At 43.4% G+C, this 19,039-nt stretch overlaps 1 pseudogene; it reads right to left on the bottom strand.

Annotated features, from left to right (window-relative positions):
• Positions 1-3,937: 3,937 nt before the first annotated feature.
• LOC147981383 (uncharacterized) lies at positions 3,938-17,393 on the bottom strand (annotated as a pseudogene).
• Positions 17,394-19,039: the final 1,646 nt, after the last annotated feature.

The following is a 19,039-nucleotide window of genomic DNA, read 5'->3' as shown; positions in this document are numbered from 1 at the left end:
AGCAGGTTCCCGCCGAACGCCTTAGTCTAGGTCGTGGTCTGTGGCGATGAAGACGAGTCATGCCCCCACCTGATGGTCTTCTCTATGGAGACCATCCCGCCGATGAGCGAGCTGAGCATCAATTACGGGGTCGATCAGTGATCGATCGGCAAAGTTTCCTGTATGTTTACCCTCTTTTCCAACTGTCATGAACCTTTCGCCTTCACTTTCGGTTGTCATGATCACGAACCTTTCTGTCATTGTTATGGATTGTATCATTGGGTTGGACGCAGCGCTAAGACACCTTAAACTGAACTGTTTGCTTGTATTTCTTGTGCTTGGTTTGCCGTGTTTGCACTTTCCAGTCGGCAAGTTATAGCCTGAAACCATATTTGCATGAGTTGAGTCTGGGATCGACATCATAACCATGGATGTGAGTGTTTAGTTGAGAATTTCATTCGGTTTAGTTTTCTGTAGTCGTTGCAATGGTTCATGAAGCTGTACGTTTAGGACGGCAACTACAATGTCGTCTCCGCCACCTACGGCCCCGGCAAGTCCAGCCCCGACGTCTGTCAGTTCAAGTGCGTGCGTCTGCCTAGCCAGGAAGCGGTCGGCGGCAACATCTGGCGCTCCGCTACAGACCTCATCAACCAGCTCGACGCCGAGATCCGTCCGCCCAGCTACATCACGCTGGACATGTGCCACGGCAAGGAGGCAAATCCTGTCCCCGTCCGCAACACGGTGGACCACGACGTCTATCCCCTCAAGAGAGCGGGCGCCAGGAGCATGGTGCTGCCACCGCGCCTGCGGCTGCGGGAGAGTTCTCATGCGTGTTGTTCATCTAAAGTTTATTCTTTTAATTACATTATCTTCTAGTGCATGAATTTTTTTAATTTGAAGAATATTTTAAAAACAATTGAACACTTTTTAATCACATGGCCATCTTACTAAAATATATTGACTACTTATTACATGGTTACATTTTTTAAAAACTCAAACATATTTTAAAATGCATTCAACACTTTTTTTAATTACATCCAAATTTCAATAAATGTATCAAACAGTTCTTTTAGTACGTGGATTTCTAATAATGGTTTTTTTCTAATGACACAAACGTTTATGAAAATTGACCGAGCACTTTTTAAATTACATGAATTTCTTTGTAAAAATGTGAGAAACACTTTTGTAATTACATGAACATTTTCTAATCTATGAATTGCTCCTCTGCCGCAAAGAGGTCTATGAACTTATCACCTTAGTAATCTATGTAATATTCATCTTACTGAATCTTGCTCTGATCTTATAAGCTGTAGTACTCCATCATCTCACAATGATAATATGGGCACGTCAGTATATGAATCCCTCATGCAGTAAATAAAAGTACACAGTTCTCTTAGAGCTGTTTGCGGTCTTTACCGACATTAATTAGCGCGCAAATGGAATGTTTTCAAACTCATCATGCAAAATTTCCCGTTCCTAGTAGGAGGCCCTCAACAACTTCCCTTGAGTTTACGCCCATTGTTTCCAGCTCTACAGTCCACCATGGTGTGTATGAGATGACAATAGAGCTCATTTCGTTTCCTTGGGGAGACAGAGCTGGCGCCGGGTCCATGGTGTTGCCACCTTAGCCATGGCAGTCGTCACAGCGACACATGTCGTCGGCTATGGGAGAGTTTTCCTCCGCATCGTCCCCCTCCTCAAGGGGAGCGATCTCCCGACCTCCATGTGCATCCACGACTACGTGGTTGTGTCGCATGCGAGGCGCATGATAGGGATCCAGGCCCACTCAACAGCGATGTGGATCATCCTTGCCTCGTTCGATGATGACCAGGCACCCTTCGACCACAATGTCGAGGTCGTGGACACTGCAATTGTCATGGGTTCATCCACGGGATACTCGTCGATGGGCCGGTGAGCACCGAGTACGACCTCGCCCAAGCAATTGGCCAACTAGGGGATCTGGCTCACCTGCCAATGTACAATACCATCGTGGTCGACCACCAAATCGATAGCCATGGGTGCTCGTCCAGTGCCTTGACATTGACATCCTCCTGTCGTCACTCCAGGAATGTTTGGTCTACTGCGAGCCATATGCTCTCACTAGTGCAGAATCGCGCTTTAGCGCCGGTTCGTAAGGGTCTTTATTGCCGGTTCTACAACCAGCACTAAAGAGTGGGGACTAAAGCCCCCCCCCCTAAGTACCGGTTCGGCACGAACCGGCGCTAAAGTGCCACCACGTGGCACGAGCCAGGCCCGGGTGCGGGTAGACCATTAGTACCGGTTGGTAACACCAACCCGTACTAAATGTTTGGGGGTTTTTGTTTTATTTTTTATTTTTCCTTTAATTTTGTGTTTTCCATTTAATTCTTTTTTGTTTGCTGGTATTTTACGATACTACATATTGTACATGTTATGCATATATATAAATAGATTTTCTCGTAGAACCGATCCTATATATTGTACATGTTATTTTTCCTTTATATATATATATATATATATATATATATATAGGGTCGCGCTATTCGTCACCCTAGTTGAGGAATAGTTATTCTTCACCCCCCTCTATTTTACCATCAATGCACCGTAATTTTACGTTCCGTAAGTTTTGTCTTATTTCCGACATAAAAAGAGACCATAAGAAAATATATAATCACCGTAAAAAATATTTTATGTTATGTAAAATTACAAACGTAAAAACATAGTCTAAAATACATATAAACTACAAATTTTCTTGTCTAATGACCTATATTTCTATTTTCTTATGTCAAATTTTATATAGTGAATCAATAGGAATGTAACTATTTGAATTCTAAACGTAATTTAATTATGAAATGATCGTAAGATTACCTCGGTTTAAGAAATACTTATTCTGCACCCTGAATGATGAATAGTAATAATATATATATATATATATATATATATATATATATATATATATATATATATATATATATATATATATATATATATATATAGGGTCGCGCTATTCATCACCCTGGGTGAGGAATAGTTATTCTTCACCCCCTCCTCTATTTTACCATCAATGCACCGTAATTTTACGTTCCGTAAGTTTTGTTTTATTTCCGACGCAAAAAGAGACCGTAATATATAATCGCCGTAAAAAATATTTTATGTTATGTAAAATTACAAACGTAAAAATATAGTCCAAAATACACATAAAATGCAAATTTTCTTGTCTTATGACCTATATTTTTATTTTCTTATGTCAAATTTTACGTAGTGAATCAATAGGAATGTAACTATTTGAATTCCAAACGTAATTTAATTATAAAATGGTCATAAGATTACCTCGGGTGAAGAATAACTTATTTTGCACCTTGGGTAATTTAATTATGAAATGGTCATAAGATTACCTCGGAAATGTTATGCATATATATAAATAGATTTTCTTGTAGAACTGATCCTATATATATATCGTCGAATGTCTCACAACCACCATTAATTATTCACATATACACATGTGTGTGTGTGTGTGTATATATATATATATATATATATATATATATATATATATATACAATTTCTCCTACATGTTCCCTTGTTGCCTTCGGAGCACGATGACAAGTGGTTCATGGGGCGGTAGCGGGTACTAGTATTTTCCTTTGGGATCTATGACCCGGTCAAGCAAAAATCCCGCTATTTCCTCTTGAAGTGCTAGTGTGCGCTCCGTTGGTAGTAGCTGCTCCCGCACATCTTTAAACTGTTAAGAAGGAGATCAATATGTGTGTGTATTAATTGTGTGACTAGATATCAATAATGCATGATGTAAAATTTGTGAATAGTGTTCTGGCAAATGTATCCATTGGTGTCTATTAGATTTGCTCCTTTCGAACACCATCATGCGAATGTTCTCGCAAACGTAGTATACACACAGATCAGTCCCCGGCGCCTGCCTCAGAGCCTTTACGAGAATGGAATTTAATCAGATAATGATTAATCAAGCATCCTAATTAATTAATGGTATTGAAACAGGAATTAAAGAGAAGTTAGCTAGCTAGCAAGTACTACTTAATTACTTACCTTGGGGCGCCACCAATACAGTTTTTTTTTCCAGTTGCCTGGAGTCACCTTGATGAACTTTGCCCAAGCCCTGCCCGCCAGCAAAGAAAATGAATAAAGGGTTTATTAAATAGTTGATATCAGGAAATGACGAATTAATTAAATAGGCCTATATATAGTTAATAATGACTGAAATTACCTGTCGAGTATCCCCTTCACGATGGCGAAGTCACTTTCTTCCTTAAGTAGTGAGTCCAGTACTTCAACTGTTCCTTTATTAACTTTAATGACTAACAAGATCCAGTGGTAACTGCATGCGCACATGTTTGCATGTCTTAATTAAGCGGGCACGTGCACAAAACTAATCAACTATACCCTAAACCCTATACACTTAATTATTAACATCTAGCTACCTAGTAAGCAAAAACAGAATTTGTAGTACAAGACAGTGTGACTCATAAGAAGTTGTAAGAAAGTAGTATATCTTCATTGGTATTGAGGCGCTTGAAGAACTATAGCATGCTTTCCTCTAAACTTGCTCGACAACTTGGAATTTTCCACGTGTGTTCATTAACGGTATTTGGGTCAATGAACCCAATGCCATAGGGTCCATATTTTTTCATTTCATACATCTTCATCCTGCATAATACCACAGAAAAGAATATAGTGAGGATAATTATAGGTAATGATTGATCAAAATGATCACTACAACTAGCTTGAGACTTAAATTACAAAAAGAAATCACTTACAGACAATAGCAACTGACGAGATATTTGTCGAGTGCGTCTTGATTGTATAACTGAAATAGTTTTGAATACTCAACGGACAGAGCTTTCTCATGGAAGTAATGCTCCTCCTTGACATTCACCATGAGGGACTCTCGATTGGAAATCTTGGTAATGTTCATGTACCATTGATGCAATTCATACATTCTCGTTGGGAGGTTATTGACCTTGTCTGGCTCGACCAAATGTTGGCCCCGGACATATTTCCGTTTTATTTCCTCCTCTCTAAGTGGAGAGATGGGCTCGATCTCGAGGAGTTGTCCAACACTGATACCGAGCATTTTATCCTAGCTTATATGCTCCTCGGTTATTACCAGATTGTCCAGCTGGGGAACGGCTTGCCCACAATAATATAGGGCGCGCGTACTCTCATGTGTTGCTGGCACAACAAGCGTGGGGATCGATTGCGCCGCCTGTTCTCCCAGCTGGGGAACGGTTTCCCGCATTTTTTTGACAGCTACTTGTTGGCTCGAGGTCGAGCTTGCTTCTTTCTGTAGTCGTGCTCGATGTGCCTTCCTGATTTGGTGCTCATAGTCTGAGTCAACAGGCTTGGGAGCTGGTTTTCTTGCCATATGAATAAAGTGGTCAACAACTTTCTCAGTCACTTTCTCCTTTGGCGGTGGTGGCGGTTTCGGTCCAAAATGGGCGTCCAGTTGGGCCTGCACTATGGCTGCGTTTTGCTCCTCGGTCATGTCATAAGCCCTCTGGGGAAGAGGAGTGAGGCTTGGACCATATTTATATCGCTTGCCTTCACATGTACCTCCTGGACTACCTCGACTCTTACCTCTACACACCATAGCTGCGGTGGCTCTCTTCTGTGATTGCTGAGGCGGCCGAGACGGCTGACGTGGCTGAGTTGGAGCAGGAGTCTGCTCACGCACTGGTGGACTTGGAGGAGCGGGAGTCTGCTAACACAGTGGCGGACTTCGAGGAGGAGTCGGCTCACGCGTTCATGGACTTGGAGGAGTGGGAGTCTGCTGACACGGTGGCAGAATTCGAGGAGGAGTCGGCTCACGCGTTCGTGGACTTGGAGGAGCGGGAGTCTGCTGACTCGGTGGCGGACTTCGAGGAGGAGTCGGCTGACGCGGTGTCGGTGGCCTTCGAAAGATGATGCAATCCTTTCTCCGTAGGATGATACAATGTATGGCCTCTCCCAGTGTGTGCTCGTCGTCACCTCCAGGAATGTCAAGCTCTAGCCCCGAATATTGGTCCACCACCTCATCAACCAAGACACGATCATAGCCTGCTGGAATCGGGTTGCAATGGAAGGTTGCTTCGGGGGTATTAGTAAAAGCAACAGCGTCCGCCACCTTCATGGATATGTTCTTCATTTTGAAGTGTAGCTCACAGTTAGTGTTCTCTATGATGTCACCCACAGGGTATCTATCCAGCAGTGCGTCGCCCGGGGCGGAACCAACGCTGCTTCTTGGCATGGATGGGACGGTGCTATCCAATGCTGGAACATCCGCTAGTTGTTGCCGCTGCTGAGACCCCCTTTCCTGGCTAAGTGAGTCGATCTGCTGCTGCTGCCGCTGGAATTTGAGTGCCAAGTCCGCGTGCCTTGCTTCTAGGCCTTGAAGGTCATTATATTCGAAGATGGTAACTAGGACAACAAGTACATGTCATCTTCAATAGAGGCGTCATGCATGGTACATGTCTGCAACCAGCCGGCGAAAGTCCTCGTTTGTTCACGTGTAATCCAGTCATCAGACCACTCCGAGTGTTTGGAGAGTAGAAAATTCTTGTGTTCGTCCATATACGGAGCCACCAAGGCGGAATTCTGTAGAACTGTGTAGTGTGCTTCAGTGAGAGAATGTTCGTCCATACATATTATTTGATCCCCTCCTAGCGTGCCTTTTTCATCCAGTCTGCCCTTATGCCGTGACTCAGGAACACCAATCGGCTTAAGGTCAGGAATAAAGTCAATACAAAACTCAATGACCTCCTCATTTTCATGGCCCTTGGAGATGCTTCCTTCTGGCCTAGCATGGTTATGAACATATTTCTTTAAGACTCCCATGAACCTCTCAAAGGGGAACATATTGTGTAGAAATACAGGACCCAAAACGTTAATCTCTTCGCATAGGTGAACTAGGACGTGCGTCATGATGTTGAAGAAGGATGGTGGGAACACCAACTCAAAACTGACAAGAAATTGCACCAAATCATTCTGTAATCTCGGTATGATTTCTGGATCGATTACCTTCTGAGAGATTGCATTGAGGAATCCACATAGCTTCACATTGGCTAATCGAACGTTTTCCGGTAGAAGCCCCCTCAATGCAACCAGAAGCAGTTGCGTCATAATCATGTGGCAGTCATGAGACTTTAGGTTCTGGAAATTTTTCTCTGCCATATTTATTATTCCCTTTATATTCGACGAGAAGCCAGACGGTACCTTAATACTGAGAAGGCATTTAAAGAATATTTCCTTCTCTTCTTTGGTAAGAGCGTAGCTGGCATGACCCTGATGTATGCCATCTTTTCTGTGCATACATTGCTGGTCCTCCCATGCCTCAGGTGTATCTTTTGTCTTCCCATACACGCCCAAGAAGCCAAGCAAGGTCACGCAAAGATTCTTTGTCACGTGCATCACGTCGATTGCGGAGCGGACCTCTAGGTCTTTCCAATAGGGCAGGTCCCAAAATATAGATTTCTTCTTCCACATGGGTGCGCGTCCGTCAGCGTTATTCGGAACACATTGTCCGCCAGGACCCTTTTCAAAGACTACCTTCAAAACCTTGACCATATCATGTACATTAGCACAAGTACGGTGGCGAGGCTTCGTCCGGTGATCCGCCTCACCTTCGAAATTCTTGCCTTTCTTTCTTACGGGATGCCTGCTCGGAAGAAATCGACGATGTCCCAGGTACACATTTTTCCTACAATTATCCAAATATATACTGTCGGTATCATCCAAACAGTGCGTGCATGCGCGGTATCCCTTGTTTGTCTGTCCTGAAAGGTTACTAAGAGCAGGCCAATCATTGATGGTCACGAATAGCAACGCCTTTAGGTCAAATTCTTCCTGTCCGTGCTCATCCCACGCACATAGACCTGATTCATTCTACAACTGTAAGAGTTCTTCAACTAATGGCCTTAGGTACACATCAATGTCGTTGCCGGGTTGCTTAGGGCCTTGGATGAGCACTGGCTTCATAATGAACTTCCGCTTCATGCACAACCAAGGAGGAAGGTTATACAAACATAGAGTCACATGAAAGGTGCCATGGTTGCTGCTCTGCTCCCCAAAAGAATTAATACCATCTGCGCTTAGACCAAACCATATGTTCCTTGCGTCACCTGTAAACTCCTTCCTTTACTTTCTCTCGATTTTTCTCCACTGCGACCCGTCAGCGGGTACTCTCAACTTTCCGTCTTTCTTACGGTCTTCACTGTGCCATCGCATCGCCTAGGCATGCTCTTTGTTTTGGAACAAACGTTTCAACCGTGGTATTATAGGAGCATACCACATCACTTTGGCAGGAATCTTCTTCCTGGGGCGCTTGCCCTCGACATCACTAGGGTCATCGCGGCTGATCTTATAGCACAATGCACAGCATACCGGGCAAGAGTTAAATCCTCGTACTCACCGGGGTAGAGGATGCAGCCATTAGGGCATGCATGTATATTCTGCACCTCTAACCCTAGAGGGAAGACAGCCTTCTTTGCTTCGTACGTACTCTCAGGAAATTCGTTGTCCTTTGGAAGCATATTCTTTATCATTACCAACAACTTCCCAAATACCTTGTCAGATACACCATTCTCTGAAGGAAATATGCCCTAGAGGCAATAATAAAGTTATTATTTATTTCCTTATATCATGATAAATGTTTATTATTCATGCTAGAATTGTATTAACCGGAAACATAATACATGTGTGACTACATAGACAAACAGGGTGTCACTAGTATGCCTCTACTTGACTAGCTCGTTGATCGAAGATGGTTATGTTTCCTAACAATAGACATGAGTTGTCATTTGATTAATGGGATCACATCATTAGGAGAATCATGTGATTGACTTGACCCATTCCGTTAGCTTAGCACTTGATCGTTTAGTTTGTTGCTATTGCTTTCTTCATAACTTATTCATGTTCGTATGAATATGAGATTATGCAACTCCCGTTTACCGGAAGTACACTTTGTGTGCTACCAAACGTCACAACGTAACTGGGTGATTATAAAGGTGCTCTACAGGTGTCTCCGACGGTACTTGTTGGGTTGGCGTATTTCGAGATTAGGATTTGTCACTCCGATTGTCGGAGAGGTATCTCTGGGCCCTCTCGGTATTGCACATCACTCAAGCCTTGCAAGCATTGCAACTAATAAGTTAGTTGCGGGATGATGTATTACGGAACGAGTAAAGAGACTTGCCGGTAACGAGATTGAACTAGGTATTAAGATACCGACGATCGAATCTCGGGCAAGTTTCTTACCGATGACAAAGGGAACAACGTATGTTGTTATGCGGTCTGACCGATAAAGACCTTCGTGGAATATGTAGGAGCCAATATGAGCATCTAGGTTCCTCTATTGGTTATTGACCGGAGACGTGTCTCGGTCATGTCTACATAGTTCTTGAACCCGTAGGGTCCGCATGCTTAAAGTTCAGTGACGATCGTAATTAGGGTTTTTGTGTTTTGATGTACCGAAGGTTGTTTGGAGTCCCGGATGTGATCACGGACATGACGAGGAGTCTCAGAATGGTCGAGCCATAAAGATTGATATATTGGAAGCCTATATTTGGATATCGGAAACGTTCCGAGTGAAATCGGGATTTTACTGGAGTACCGGGGGGTTACCGGAACCCCCCCCCCCCCCCGGGGGGTTATTGGCCCTACATGGGCCATAAGGGAGAAGAGGAGGGCCGGCCAGGGCAGGCTGCACCCCCTCCCCCTAGTCCGAATAGGACAAGGAAGGGGGGGGGCGGCGCCCCCTTTTCCTCTTTCTCCCTTCCCCCTTCCTTTTCCGACAAGGCAAGAGGGGGGAGTCCTACTCCCGGTGGGAGTAGGACTCCTCTAGGCGCACCCCTAGGGTCGGCCGCACCTCCCCCACTCCCTCCTTTATACACGGGGGCAAGGGGGCACCCCATGACACACAAGTTGATCTTCGTGATCGTTCCTTAGCCGTGTGCGGTGCCCCCTTCCACCATATTCCACCTCGGTCATATCGTAGCGGTGCTTAGGCGAAGCCCTGCGTCGGTAGAACATCATCACCGTCATGATGCCGTCGTGCTGACGAAACTCTCCCTCAACGTTTTGCTAGATCGGAGCTTGAGGGACGTCACCGAGTTGAACGTGTGCAGAACTCGGAGGTGCGGTACGTTCGGTACTTGGATCGGTCGGATCGAGAAGATGTACGACTACTTCCTCTACGTTGTGTCAACGCTTCCGTTGCCGGTCTACGAGGGTACGTAGACAACACTCTCCCCTCTCGTTGCTATGCATCACCATGATCTTGCGTGTGCATAGGAAATTTTTTGAAATTACTACGTTCCCCAACATTCTCTGCCTTCCATTGCAGCAATTCCAGTGTGGTGCCCAACTTTTTCTTGTCAGCTTCGCAATTCAGGTACAACAATTTCTTGTCATCCTCTAACATGCGCTGCAACTTCTTCTTCTCCAAATCACTTGCGTAGTTTCTCCTTGCTTCGGTAATGGCCCGACCTAAATCATCAGCGGGCTCATCTGATGCCTCTTCTTTAGCTTCTTCCCGCATTGCCGGCTCAGCTTCTTCCCCCATTGTTATATCATCGTATTCATGGAACCCATGGCCAGGATAGCTGTCGTCGTCCTCTTCTTCTTCATTGTATTCCATCATAACCCCTCTTTCTCTGTGCTTGGTCCAAACATTATAGTGGGGCATGAAACCGGACTCAAACAGGTGGACGTGAATGGTTCTTGACGTAGAGTAATTGTGATCATTCTTACAGCCAGCACATGGACAAGGCATAAAACCATCCGCCCGCTTGTTTGCCTCAGCCGCAAGCAAAAAAGTATGCACGCCATTAATGAACTCGCGAGAGCATCGGTCATCCTACATCCATTGTCGACTCATCTTCATTGCGCAACACCGAAAAGACCAAATTAATAAAAGTTCATACATAAAGTTCATACAACACTTAAATGCAACAAACAAATAGCTCTCTAGCTAAAGCATTTAAATGCAACAACAAATGCGATCAAGATCGCAACTAAGGTAACAATTGATCCAATAGCATAATGATACCAAGCCTCACTATCAATGGCATATTTTCTAATCTTTCTAATCTTCAAGCGCATTTTCTCCATCTTGATCTTGTGATCATCGACGACATCGGCAACATGCAACTCCAATTCCATCTTCTCCCCCTCAATTCTTTTCAATTTTTCTTTCAAATACTCGTTTTCTCTTTCAACTAAATTTAACCTCTTGACAATAGGGTCGGTTGGAATTTCCGGTTCACATACCTCCTAGATAAAAATATCTATGTCAACTTGATGGGCATAATTTGTCATAAACACGAAATGCAACAACTAGTTTTAAAAGAGAATATACCACATCTGAATCATAACAAGAACGAGGGCTGACGGGGACGGATATCAAAACCATGGCACTATTTATAACAAACAACGTACAGGTAAGATAATTATAAGAGTAACTATATATCCAAATCACACAAACATCAATTTTTTATATAAAACATTCATGAACAAGAGGCTCACCACAAGGTGGTGCCGGCGACGGGACGGTGCGGGCGATCAACTATGGTACGACGGAGATTTAGAAGGCACTAAGTAAACCACACCTACATATGCAAACTAAGTGTTATTTTTGACATCAAATTTCATATAAATCAAATACTAGCACATATAATTCCTCCCAAATTACTAAACTCACAAATCAATCACTATATAAAGCATTGCAAGAGCTAATCTAGCAATGAGAGATGAAAGGACAAAGTTGCTAACCTTTGTGATCATTTGAATGGATGGGGGCCTTCAAATCTTGGCAAATCTTGGGAAAAATGTGTGATGAGCTCGAGAGGAAGAGGGGAAGAACAGAGAGGAGAGGGGAAAGGGGAAGAACAGAGCGAGCTCGGGTGGACGAAGGGTTTATGTAGGACGACCTTTAGTACCGGTTCGTGATACGAACCAGTACTAAAGGTACTAGAGGGGCCCCAGACTGACAACATCCTGCCACCACTCACTTTAGTCCCGGTTCGTGGCACGAACCGGTGCTAAAGGTTTGCCACGAACCATTACTAATGAGAGCAGCCGGCTAGCCATTGGAACCGGCACTAATGCACACATCAGTGCCGGCTCAAAATCAAACCGGCACTAACGTGCTTCACATTTGACCATTTTTCTACTACTGCCTAATTCGCGCATGCAAAAAGGCTGCCGCTCCCGGAGCTCTTGCGATACCGAGCATGGTGTGCGTCATATCTATGCTGGACTTGGAGCTAGGTGACGCTCGGAATAACTTCGCATCTTTTGCTCCTCACCGTACCCCCGGGAGAAGGTTGATGATCCTACTACGTTGCTACGGAAAACATTTGGAGATGAAGCATGATATTTTGCATCAACTCTAGTGTTTCAAATCTTGCCTTCTCTAGGCATATATTTCTTTACCCGTGAACCAAGGATTTCTTTACCCTTGAGCCAAGGATACATATATTGAGGTAATAAATATTTGGGATGCCTAAACCACTATAGTTCATAGAATAAACTTTTAATGTGAACATTTTTTATCACTAACAGGCTGTTCTATTTGTTGCAACGTTTTTTTTTGCAATTCTAGTATTCCTTCATCTTTTAATTTCTTCATAACAAATAAATTTGTAATTATATGAATTTTTAAGAATGTCTCACACTTTTTTAATTACATGATTTTCTAATGCATGAATTTTTTTAATTACATGAATATTTAAAAAATCATTGAACACTTTTTATTAATCAGATGACCATATTACAAAAAATATATTGACTACATAATTACATATGGTTAGCTATATATGTAGCGCCTGTGAGAATGGTGCTACAACACAACACATAGCGCCTGCGCGTTGGGCGCTAACTAAAGGTTTTGTTCTGTGAAATACTTTCACGAAGAGTTTACTATTTGAATTTGTTTTACTTTTTGGTTATATTTTCCATTTTGCCCTGCACATCAGTTTATGATGCCCTAGGGCAGCAAATTAAAGCACCTGGTTGTCTCTAAACTGTATCCATTCTTCACCGACATTAATTATAGTGAGCAAAAAGGAAATCTTGAAGCTAGTCGTTTACACCCGGTCACAGACAGTGGGTCCACTTTCCGTTTCCACTAGGCGACCCGCAGTAGCATCCCATCAGTTTACAGCCGGTCATGCGCCCTCCTTCCTTTGGCTACAAGAAATCGCGTCCGACGATCCGCCATGGTGCAAAGCTCATTTCGTTTCATGAGAGAGAGAGAGAGAGAGAGAGAGAGAGAGAGAGAGATAGAGAGAGAGGGCAGGCTCCGGGGCCATGGTGTTCCTGTTAGCCATAGTCTTGATCTTGTGTCGGTTAGGGGTTGTTAGCTGCATGCATGGAAGGAGATGGCCGAGTCCGTGTGGCCGTTTCGTAAGGTTAGCTAGTGCGGTGCATGCATGGAGACGTGGGTGTTGCATGCTAGTTAGTTGGCGGCCAGTTGATCTTGCGTGTGTGCGTGAGTGTGCTGGTGTGTGTGCTAGCCTGCTATACAAAGGCCTCTACGGTACTGCTTAGGTGTGTGTGTCTCGAGTTGTTGCTCGAGGAAAAGACTGTCATTGTGGCAGGCGTATGTGCGCCGGAAAAACACTACTGTGTCCTGTGTCTTCTCTTTCTTTTATCTTTGTTCATGCGAGAGACAGAGAGCTCGGCGCCAACAGTTCCCACCGTGGCGGCACACCGCCGAGGTCATGGAGACGGACGTCTATGGCTGCCGTAGAGTTTTCCTGGGCGTTGTTCACCGCCTGAAGCCAAGCCATCTCCCGAGCTCCCTGCGCATCCATGCCTCGTTCGACGACCGATCGCCCTTCGACCACCGCGTCGATCGGGCACGGACCCTGCCGTCTTCTGAAACTACAAGGCATGCATGCTCGCTGACGGGCCTGTCACCGGCGAGGACGACCTCGCACCCGGTAACTAGGGTACCATCTTCACCCGCAAAGGGACTTCACCGATGTCATCGGCAGCAAGATCGATAGCCTTGAGGGCGTCGTCCTACGCTGCTTCGACGTTGACATCCACCTGTCATTGTTACTGATATGTCAAGTTTTCAGCCATCCAGAGGACTTAATCCGCGCCTGCAAAGAGGCGGTACCCTGCTTGGTATGGTTGATTGGCTGGAGTTGGAGCCTGGTGACGAGGAGATTGTCATGCTGCTGCGCTTCCACACCCACACCTTCCACATCCTGTGCATCAAACCGTGGTTCTATCAAGAGTCAAAGTGCCCAATTCGCCTGCGTGAGGTGATGCATTACTTCGTCTTTAGATTCTAAGATTCGATAGCTGAAGGTGCTTGACTCATACATCTCAGATGCAAAGATGTTGATAGATTACATAGCCGATGAATAAATTTAGAGATTTTGTAGCTGAAGATTAATGAGCAGCAGTTCATAGATCTCGCAGTCCTAAGATGAGGGTTTCATGTATAACATATCTGAAAATTAACAATTGAGTTGGCCTCGATATGTATGAGTGGAGGATTGTTACAAAATTTCAGTGATGATTTTTTTATCAACAATTTCAGGTTATTGTTTCATTTCTTTTTAAGAGTATCCAGTAGAACATGTATAGACGATACACACACCTGTAACGCCCTGCAAGGATATCAAATATTTCATGTCAAGCATCTCTTTACTTGTTTTGTTCCTCACGTTATATGTAGTATGATCTGAAATTTTCGGGAGAGGGAGGTGATCTTGAAATGAGGTATTTGCTTCTCCGCCTTTGCTCTTCTGGGAGTACTTGTTTTGGAACTCTACAATTTGAAAATAGAAATGGCTTGGAGATAACGACACATAAATACATAACATGTTAAAACACATGTGCTCAAAAGTTCATTTCTCTTCAAGTTTTTTGTACTCGGTGTAGGAAATCATCTTGATAAGTCGCATATAGGGGTGAACATAATACGAAAATAATATACAGCATGTGCCAAACTAGCAATAGCACAACTAAGAACGTGTGGTCATGTTCTCCACATGTATATTGGGAAATCACTTACTTTAAAGATAAACATTTTTTTCTACTCGGACAGAATGCTACAACAATGATTCTTAACCAATGAACTAAATTATTACTATTAACAAGGTATATTATGCACAGCATATAAACAAAAAGAAACATCATCAAGGAAGTTACTTGCTTTCCAAATAAACAATAGTTTCCATGGTAGAAGAAATTCCTTCGTAATGAAGTTGCAAATTAGCAACTTTTGGGGTTACAACTTCCAAAGTTTTATTAGGTCCTCCTATGCACTAAGAAATGTATCCTATGAAACGGCACAAACACTTCATAAGCATATCCCACAGGTTAATAATGTAGCAACCTTTCTAAAAGGCACTAACAAACATATGCACCACAGTAAACTAATAATTCGCAATTGACCTGAAGAATAAGACCAATGGAATTAAATAAGATCATGGAATTACTTGTAACCAACCCTTTAAGTTGACCTAGACCTAGTTCAACATGGAATTACGAAAACAACCCCTAAACCAATCTTTTCAGAAGTAATATTACTTTTGTATACAGGATCACAACTAGTGAATCTTTGAAGCTGCCAAAAAAGGAGAAGAATTATGAGCTATGATTACATTATTATAAACAATTTTAGTTATTTAATCATAACACAACTTAGTGTTTAATGCTAGGTGGTCTTTCCGCTTCCCTAGATGTGGCGCCGCTTGTACAATAGGGGCATGAGAGATCTATGTATATATACAATATACATACTGATTATAGGCAACACATGCATTAAAATAACAGTAAATAGGCTCTATACACTACAAGGTTAGTCTATGCAAGCACTAGTTCAACAGCGGGAGCGAGTAATAAACAAACAATCACCTGTGTTTATAGATAGGAAACACTAACTCAAAATGTATAAAACGCCAAAGAAGGTGAAATGGAGGCACTAATATATTCAATAAGCTAATATATAAGGAACTATAAGATGACACTTGGTTTTGAGTAGGATAATATTACCGATCTTAAAAGACAAGCCCTCTGAAAACCCAAGTGAAATTTGAGTTAATAGTGAATATCCTACGATACCTTGTCCATTTCCAAGAAGCAAACATGTAATACAATCAGGGATCATTTCGGACTTGAGGATGTTTTTTGAAAGCTTCTCGATTTGCAAGAAGTTGATCTATCCTACCAAAGATCGAACCAAAACACCCATAGATGACCCGGAGAAATCCATCATTAGTAGAAAAAGGCCCATTTGTCCCGGTTCCAGAGGTCCATTTGTCCCGGTTCTGGAACCGGTACTAAAGGGTCGGGACTAAAGCCCATGACCTTTAGTCCAGGTTCGCTTACGAACCAGGACAGGTGAGGCTCCATTTGGCCGCTGCGGCGAGACCAGGCAGGAGGGCTTTTGGTCCCGGTTGGTAACACCAACCGGGACCAAAAAGCATCCACGCGTCAGCAGCTCAGGGGCTGTGGTTTTTGTTTTTTTAAAGGGGGGGGGGGTTGGGGGTTTTGGAGGGTTAATTTAGGGGTTTCCTATATTGTGTTAGCTAGCTAATAGAGAGAAGTGACCTCTCTTATCTCCGTGCTTGGTCGACGCTCTATGTACTATACGTATAGAGAGAACTCGCGACACGCTAGCTAGTAAGCAAATGAAGGAAACCATTAAGTAACAAGATCATCATGAACATATACAAAGAGAAGTGATCGACCTCCTCCTTCTCCGAGAGATTGATCGAACAACAAGTTTTCGTATATCTATCCGACGCTACTAGCTACATACGTACAATATAAGATCTCTTGCAATCCCTAACATGTGAAGTCAAGTGGCAGATGGTATTCTCCGGCTTCATTGATGACGTGGTCAAGAAAAAATCCCACGATTTCCTCTTGAGTTGCTTTTATGCGATCATGTGGTAGGAGTTCATCCCGCATCAGCGAGATCTAAATTGAAGAAGAGGGTCAATACATGTGTATGAATAAAACTCAACACAAATGATGGTAATAAAATAAAATTGTGAATATTTTTTCTTACGCACTTCATATTTTTTTCAAAGTAGCCCGGCTTATTAGAGGCCGCCGTGTTGTAGATGAACTCGCAAACATAGTATCCACAGAAATCGTTCCCGGCTTCCTGCCACAATCACTTTACGAGAAATAGAGATCAATCAAACTGATAAGCAAGCATGCTAAATGGTATTGAGGAAACTAGCTGGAATCAATGTGAGATGCGCGGAACTAGGTAGTAGTACTTACTTTCGGGTGTTCAAATCGTAGCTTGGTTGGCAATCCCGGAGAAATTGTGGTGAACTCTTTCCAAATCCTGCCAGACAAAGAAAATAATACTTGATATCAGGAAATGAACAAAGTTGCCGATATGGTGGGATAAGGATCGATTGAACTTACTTCTCAAGCATTTGAGTCATGTTCGCATACTCCTCAGGATGTTTTTGTCTTGAGTCTAAGATGGTTACTTCTCCCCGCTCAAGCTTAATCTCTAGGAGAATAAAGTGGAAACTGCGCATGCATGCATAACTCATCAGTTAAATTACTATAACCTCGAGTACCGAATGTGCACAAGACAGTAACACTCACTTGAAGTTGTAAGGAAAGAGTATTTTATCTTTGCTTTGATTTTTGATCAATGATTTTGGCAAGTTGTCCTCGGTTTCTGAGACGTTGTGTTTAACTGTATATTCATGTATGACATTTGGGTTAATGAACCCAATGTCATAGATTTGTGCTTTTCTCCATTCGACGATCTTCAATCTGCAAAATATAGTGAGGGTCTTCGTTCTTAGGCTTATTCCATTGCTGGATGCTGATCGGGATCATGTCCCTAACAATAGCCCCGCACGGAGCAGAAAATGCTTCCTTGGTCCGCATGGGTTCAATCGGTTGGCCATCATCTGCGATTGATGTAATCGTGAACCTTTCATCCTGGCGCAACCTTTTCTTCGGGCCTTGTCTCGTTACTGAAATTTGGCTCGTCCGGAGGGCTAGAAAAGAAGAAGAGTTAATATGTGTACATACCAAAACAATTAATGCATCAGTTAGCTAGTCAGCACAGGCTTACTTAATATATATACCTTGCCGGACTACAACTCCCTCCTCTGTTCGGTCACCGGAGTCGTCATCACGGTCTCCTTCTTCCACTGATATTCGGTCACTGGAGCCATCATAATCATGTCGTTCCTCCTCCATTGTTCGATCACCGAAGCCTACTTCACCCTCTCCTTCCAGACCATCGGTGTCGTTGAGATACGACAAGATATCACCTCTGCCGAGGATTATGTCCCCCAACAACTATTCTGTTTCCAAGTCTCTGTGCTCCATAGTTTCTGCAAATATTACAACATGGCAATTAATATACAAACATGATAGATGGATGTATTAGTGGCAAACATAGACCTAGCAAGCTAATCATAACAAGGAATATTAATTAGTGGCCTCGACGCTTCTACGGTTTGGGGTGGCCTCGACAATGCTTCTAGGGTTTGGGGTGGCCTCGGCAACGCTTCTAGGGTTTGGGTGGCCTCAATGCTTCTAGGGTTTGGGGTGGCCTCGGCACTTCTGGGGTTTGGGGTGGCCTCGCGGCAACGCTTCTAGGGTTTGGGCCGGACGGCCTCTCTCATGAATGGCCGATGTCCGGACCGACAAGGGATTTAACAAAATGGTGCCATTCTGGATATGTAGAAAATGGTCCCTATTTTTCCTGATCTCATCTACACTTCTATATGTCACGTTGGCTAGTGTCAAAGGATTCAAAAAAACCATGGCTTCATCATTAGCCGGAAGTAATAGGCGCGTGATGATATGAAGCTCTCCAAAGTTATTTTGGAACGAGTCTTGATAGGATAATTTGCTTTTTGGTACGAAGTTCATCAAGAGCCTTTCGAATATTGCTATTTGGAAGGTCTTTGCTGAACTTCGTACCAAAAAGCGAATTATCCTATCAGGACTCTGTTCCAAAATAATTTTGGAGAGCTTCAGACCATCATGCGCCTGTTACTTCCGGCTAATTACGAAACCATGGATTTCTTCAATACTTTGACACAAGAGAACGTGCACA

This window comes from Triticum urartu, chromosome 3A (assembly GCF_056163025.1).
Source record: "Triticum urartu cultivar PI428250 chromosome 3A, HENAU_Tu73, whole genome shotgun sequence".
NCBI classification, from domain to species: domain Eukaryota; kingdom Viridiplantae; phylum Streptophyta; class Magnoliopsida; order Poales; family Poaceae; genus Triticum; species Triticum urartu.
This window is presented reverse-complemented; position numbering and strand designations above follow the sequence as displayed.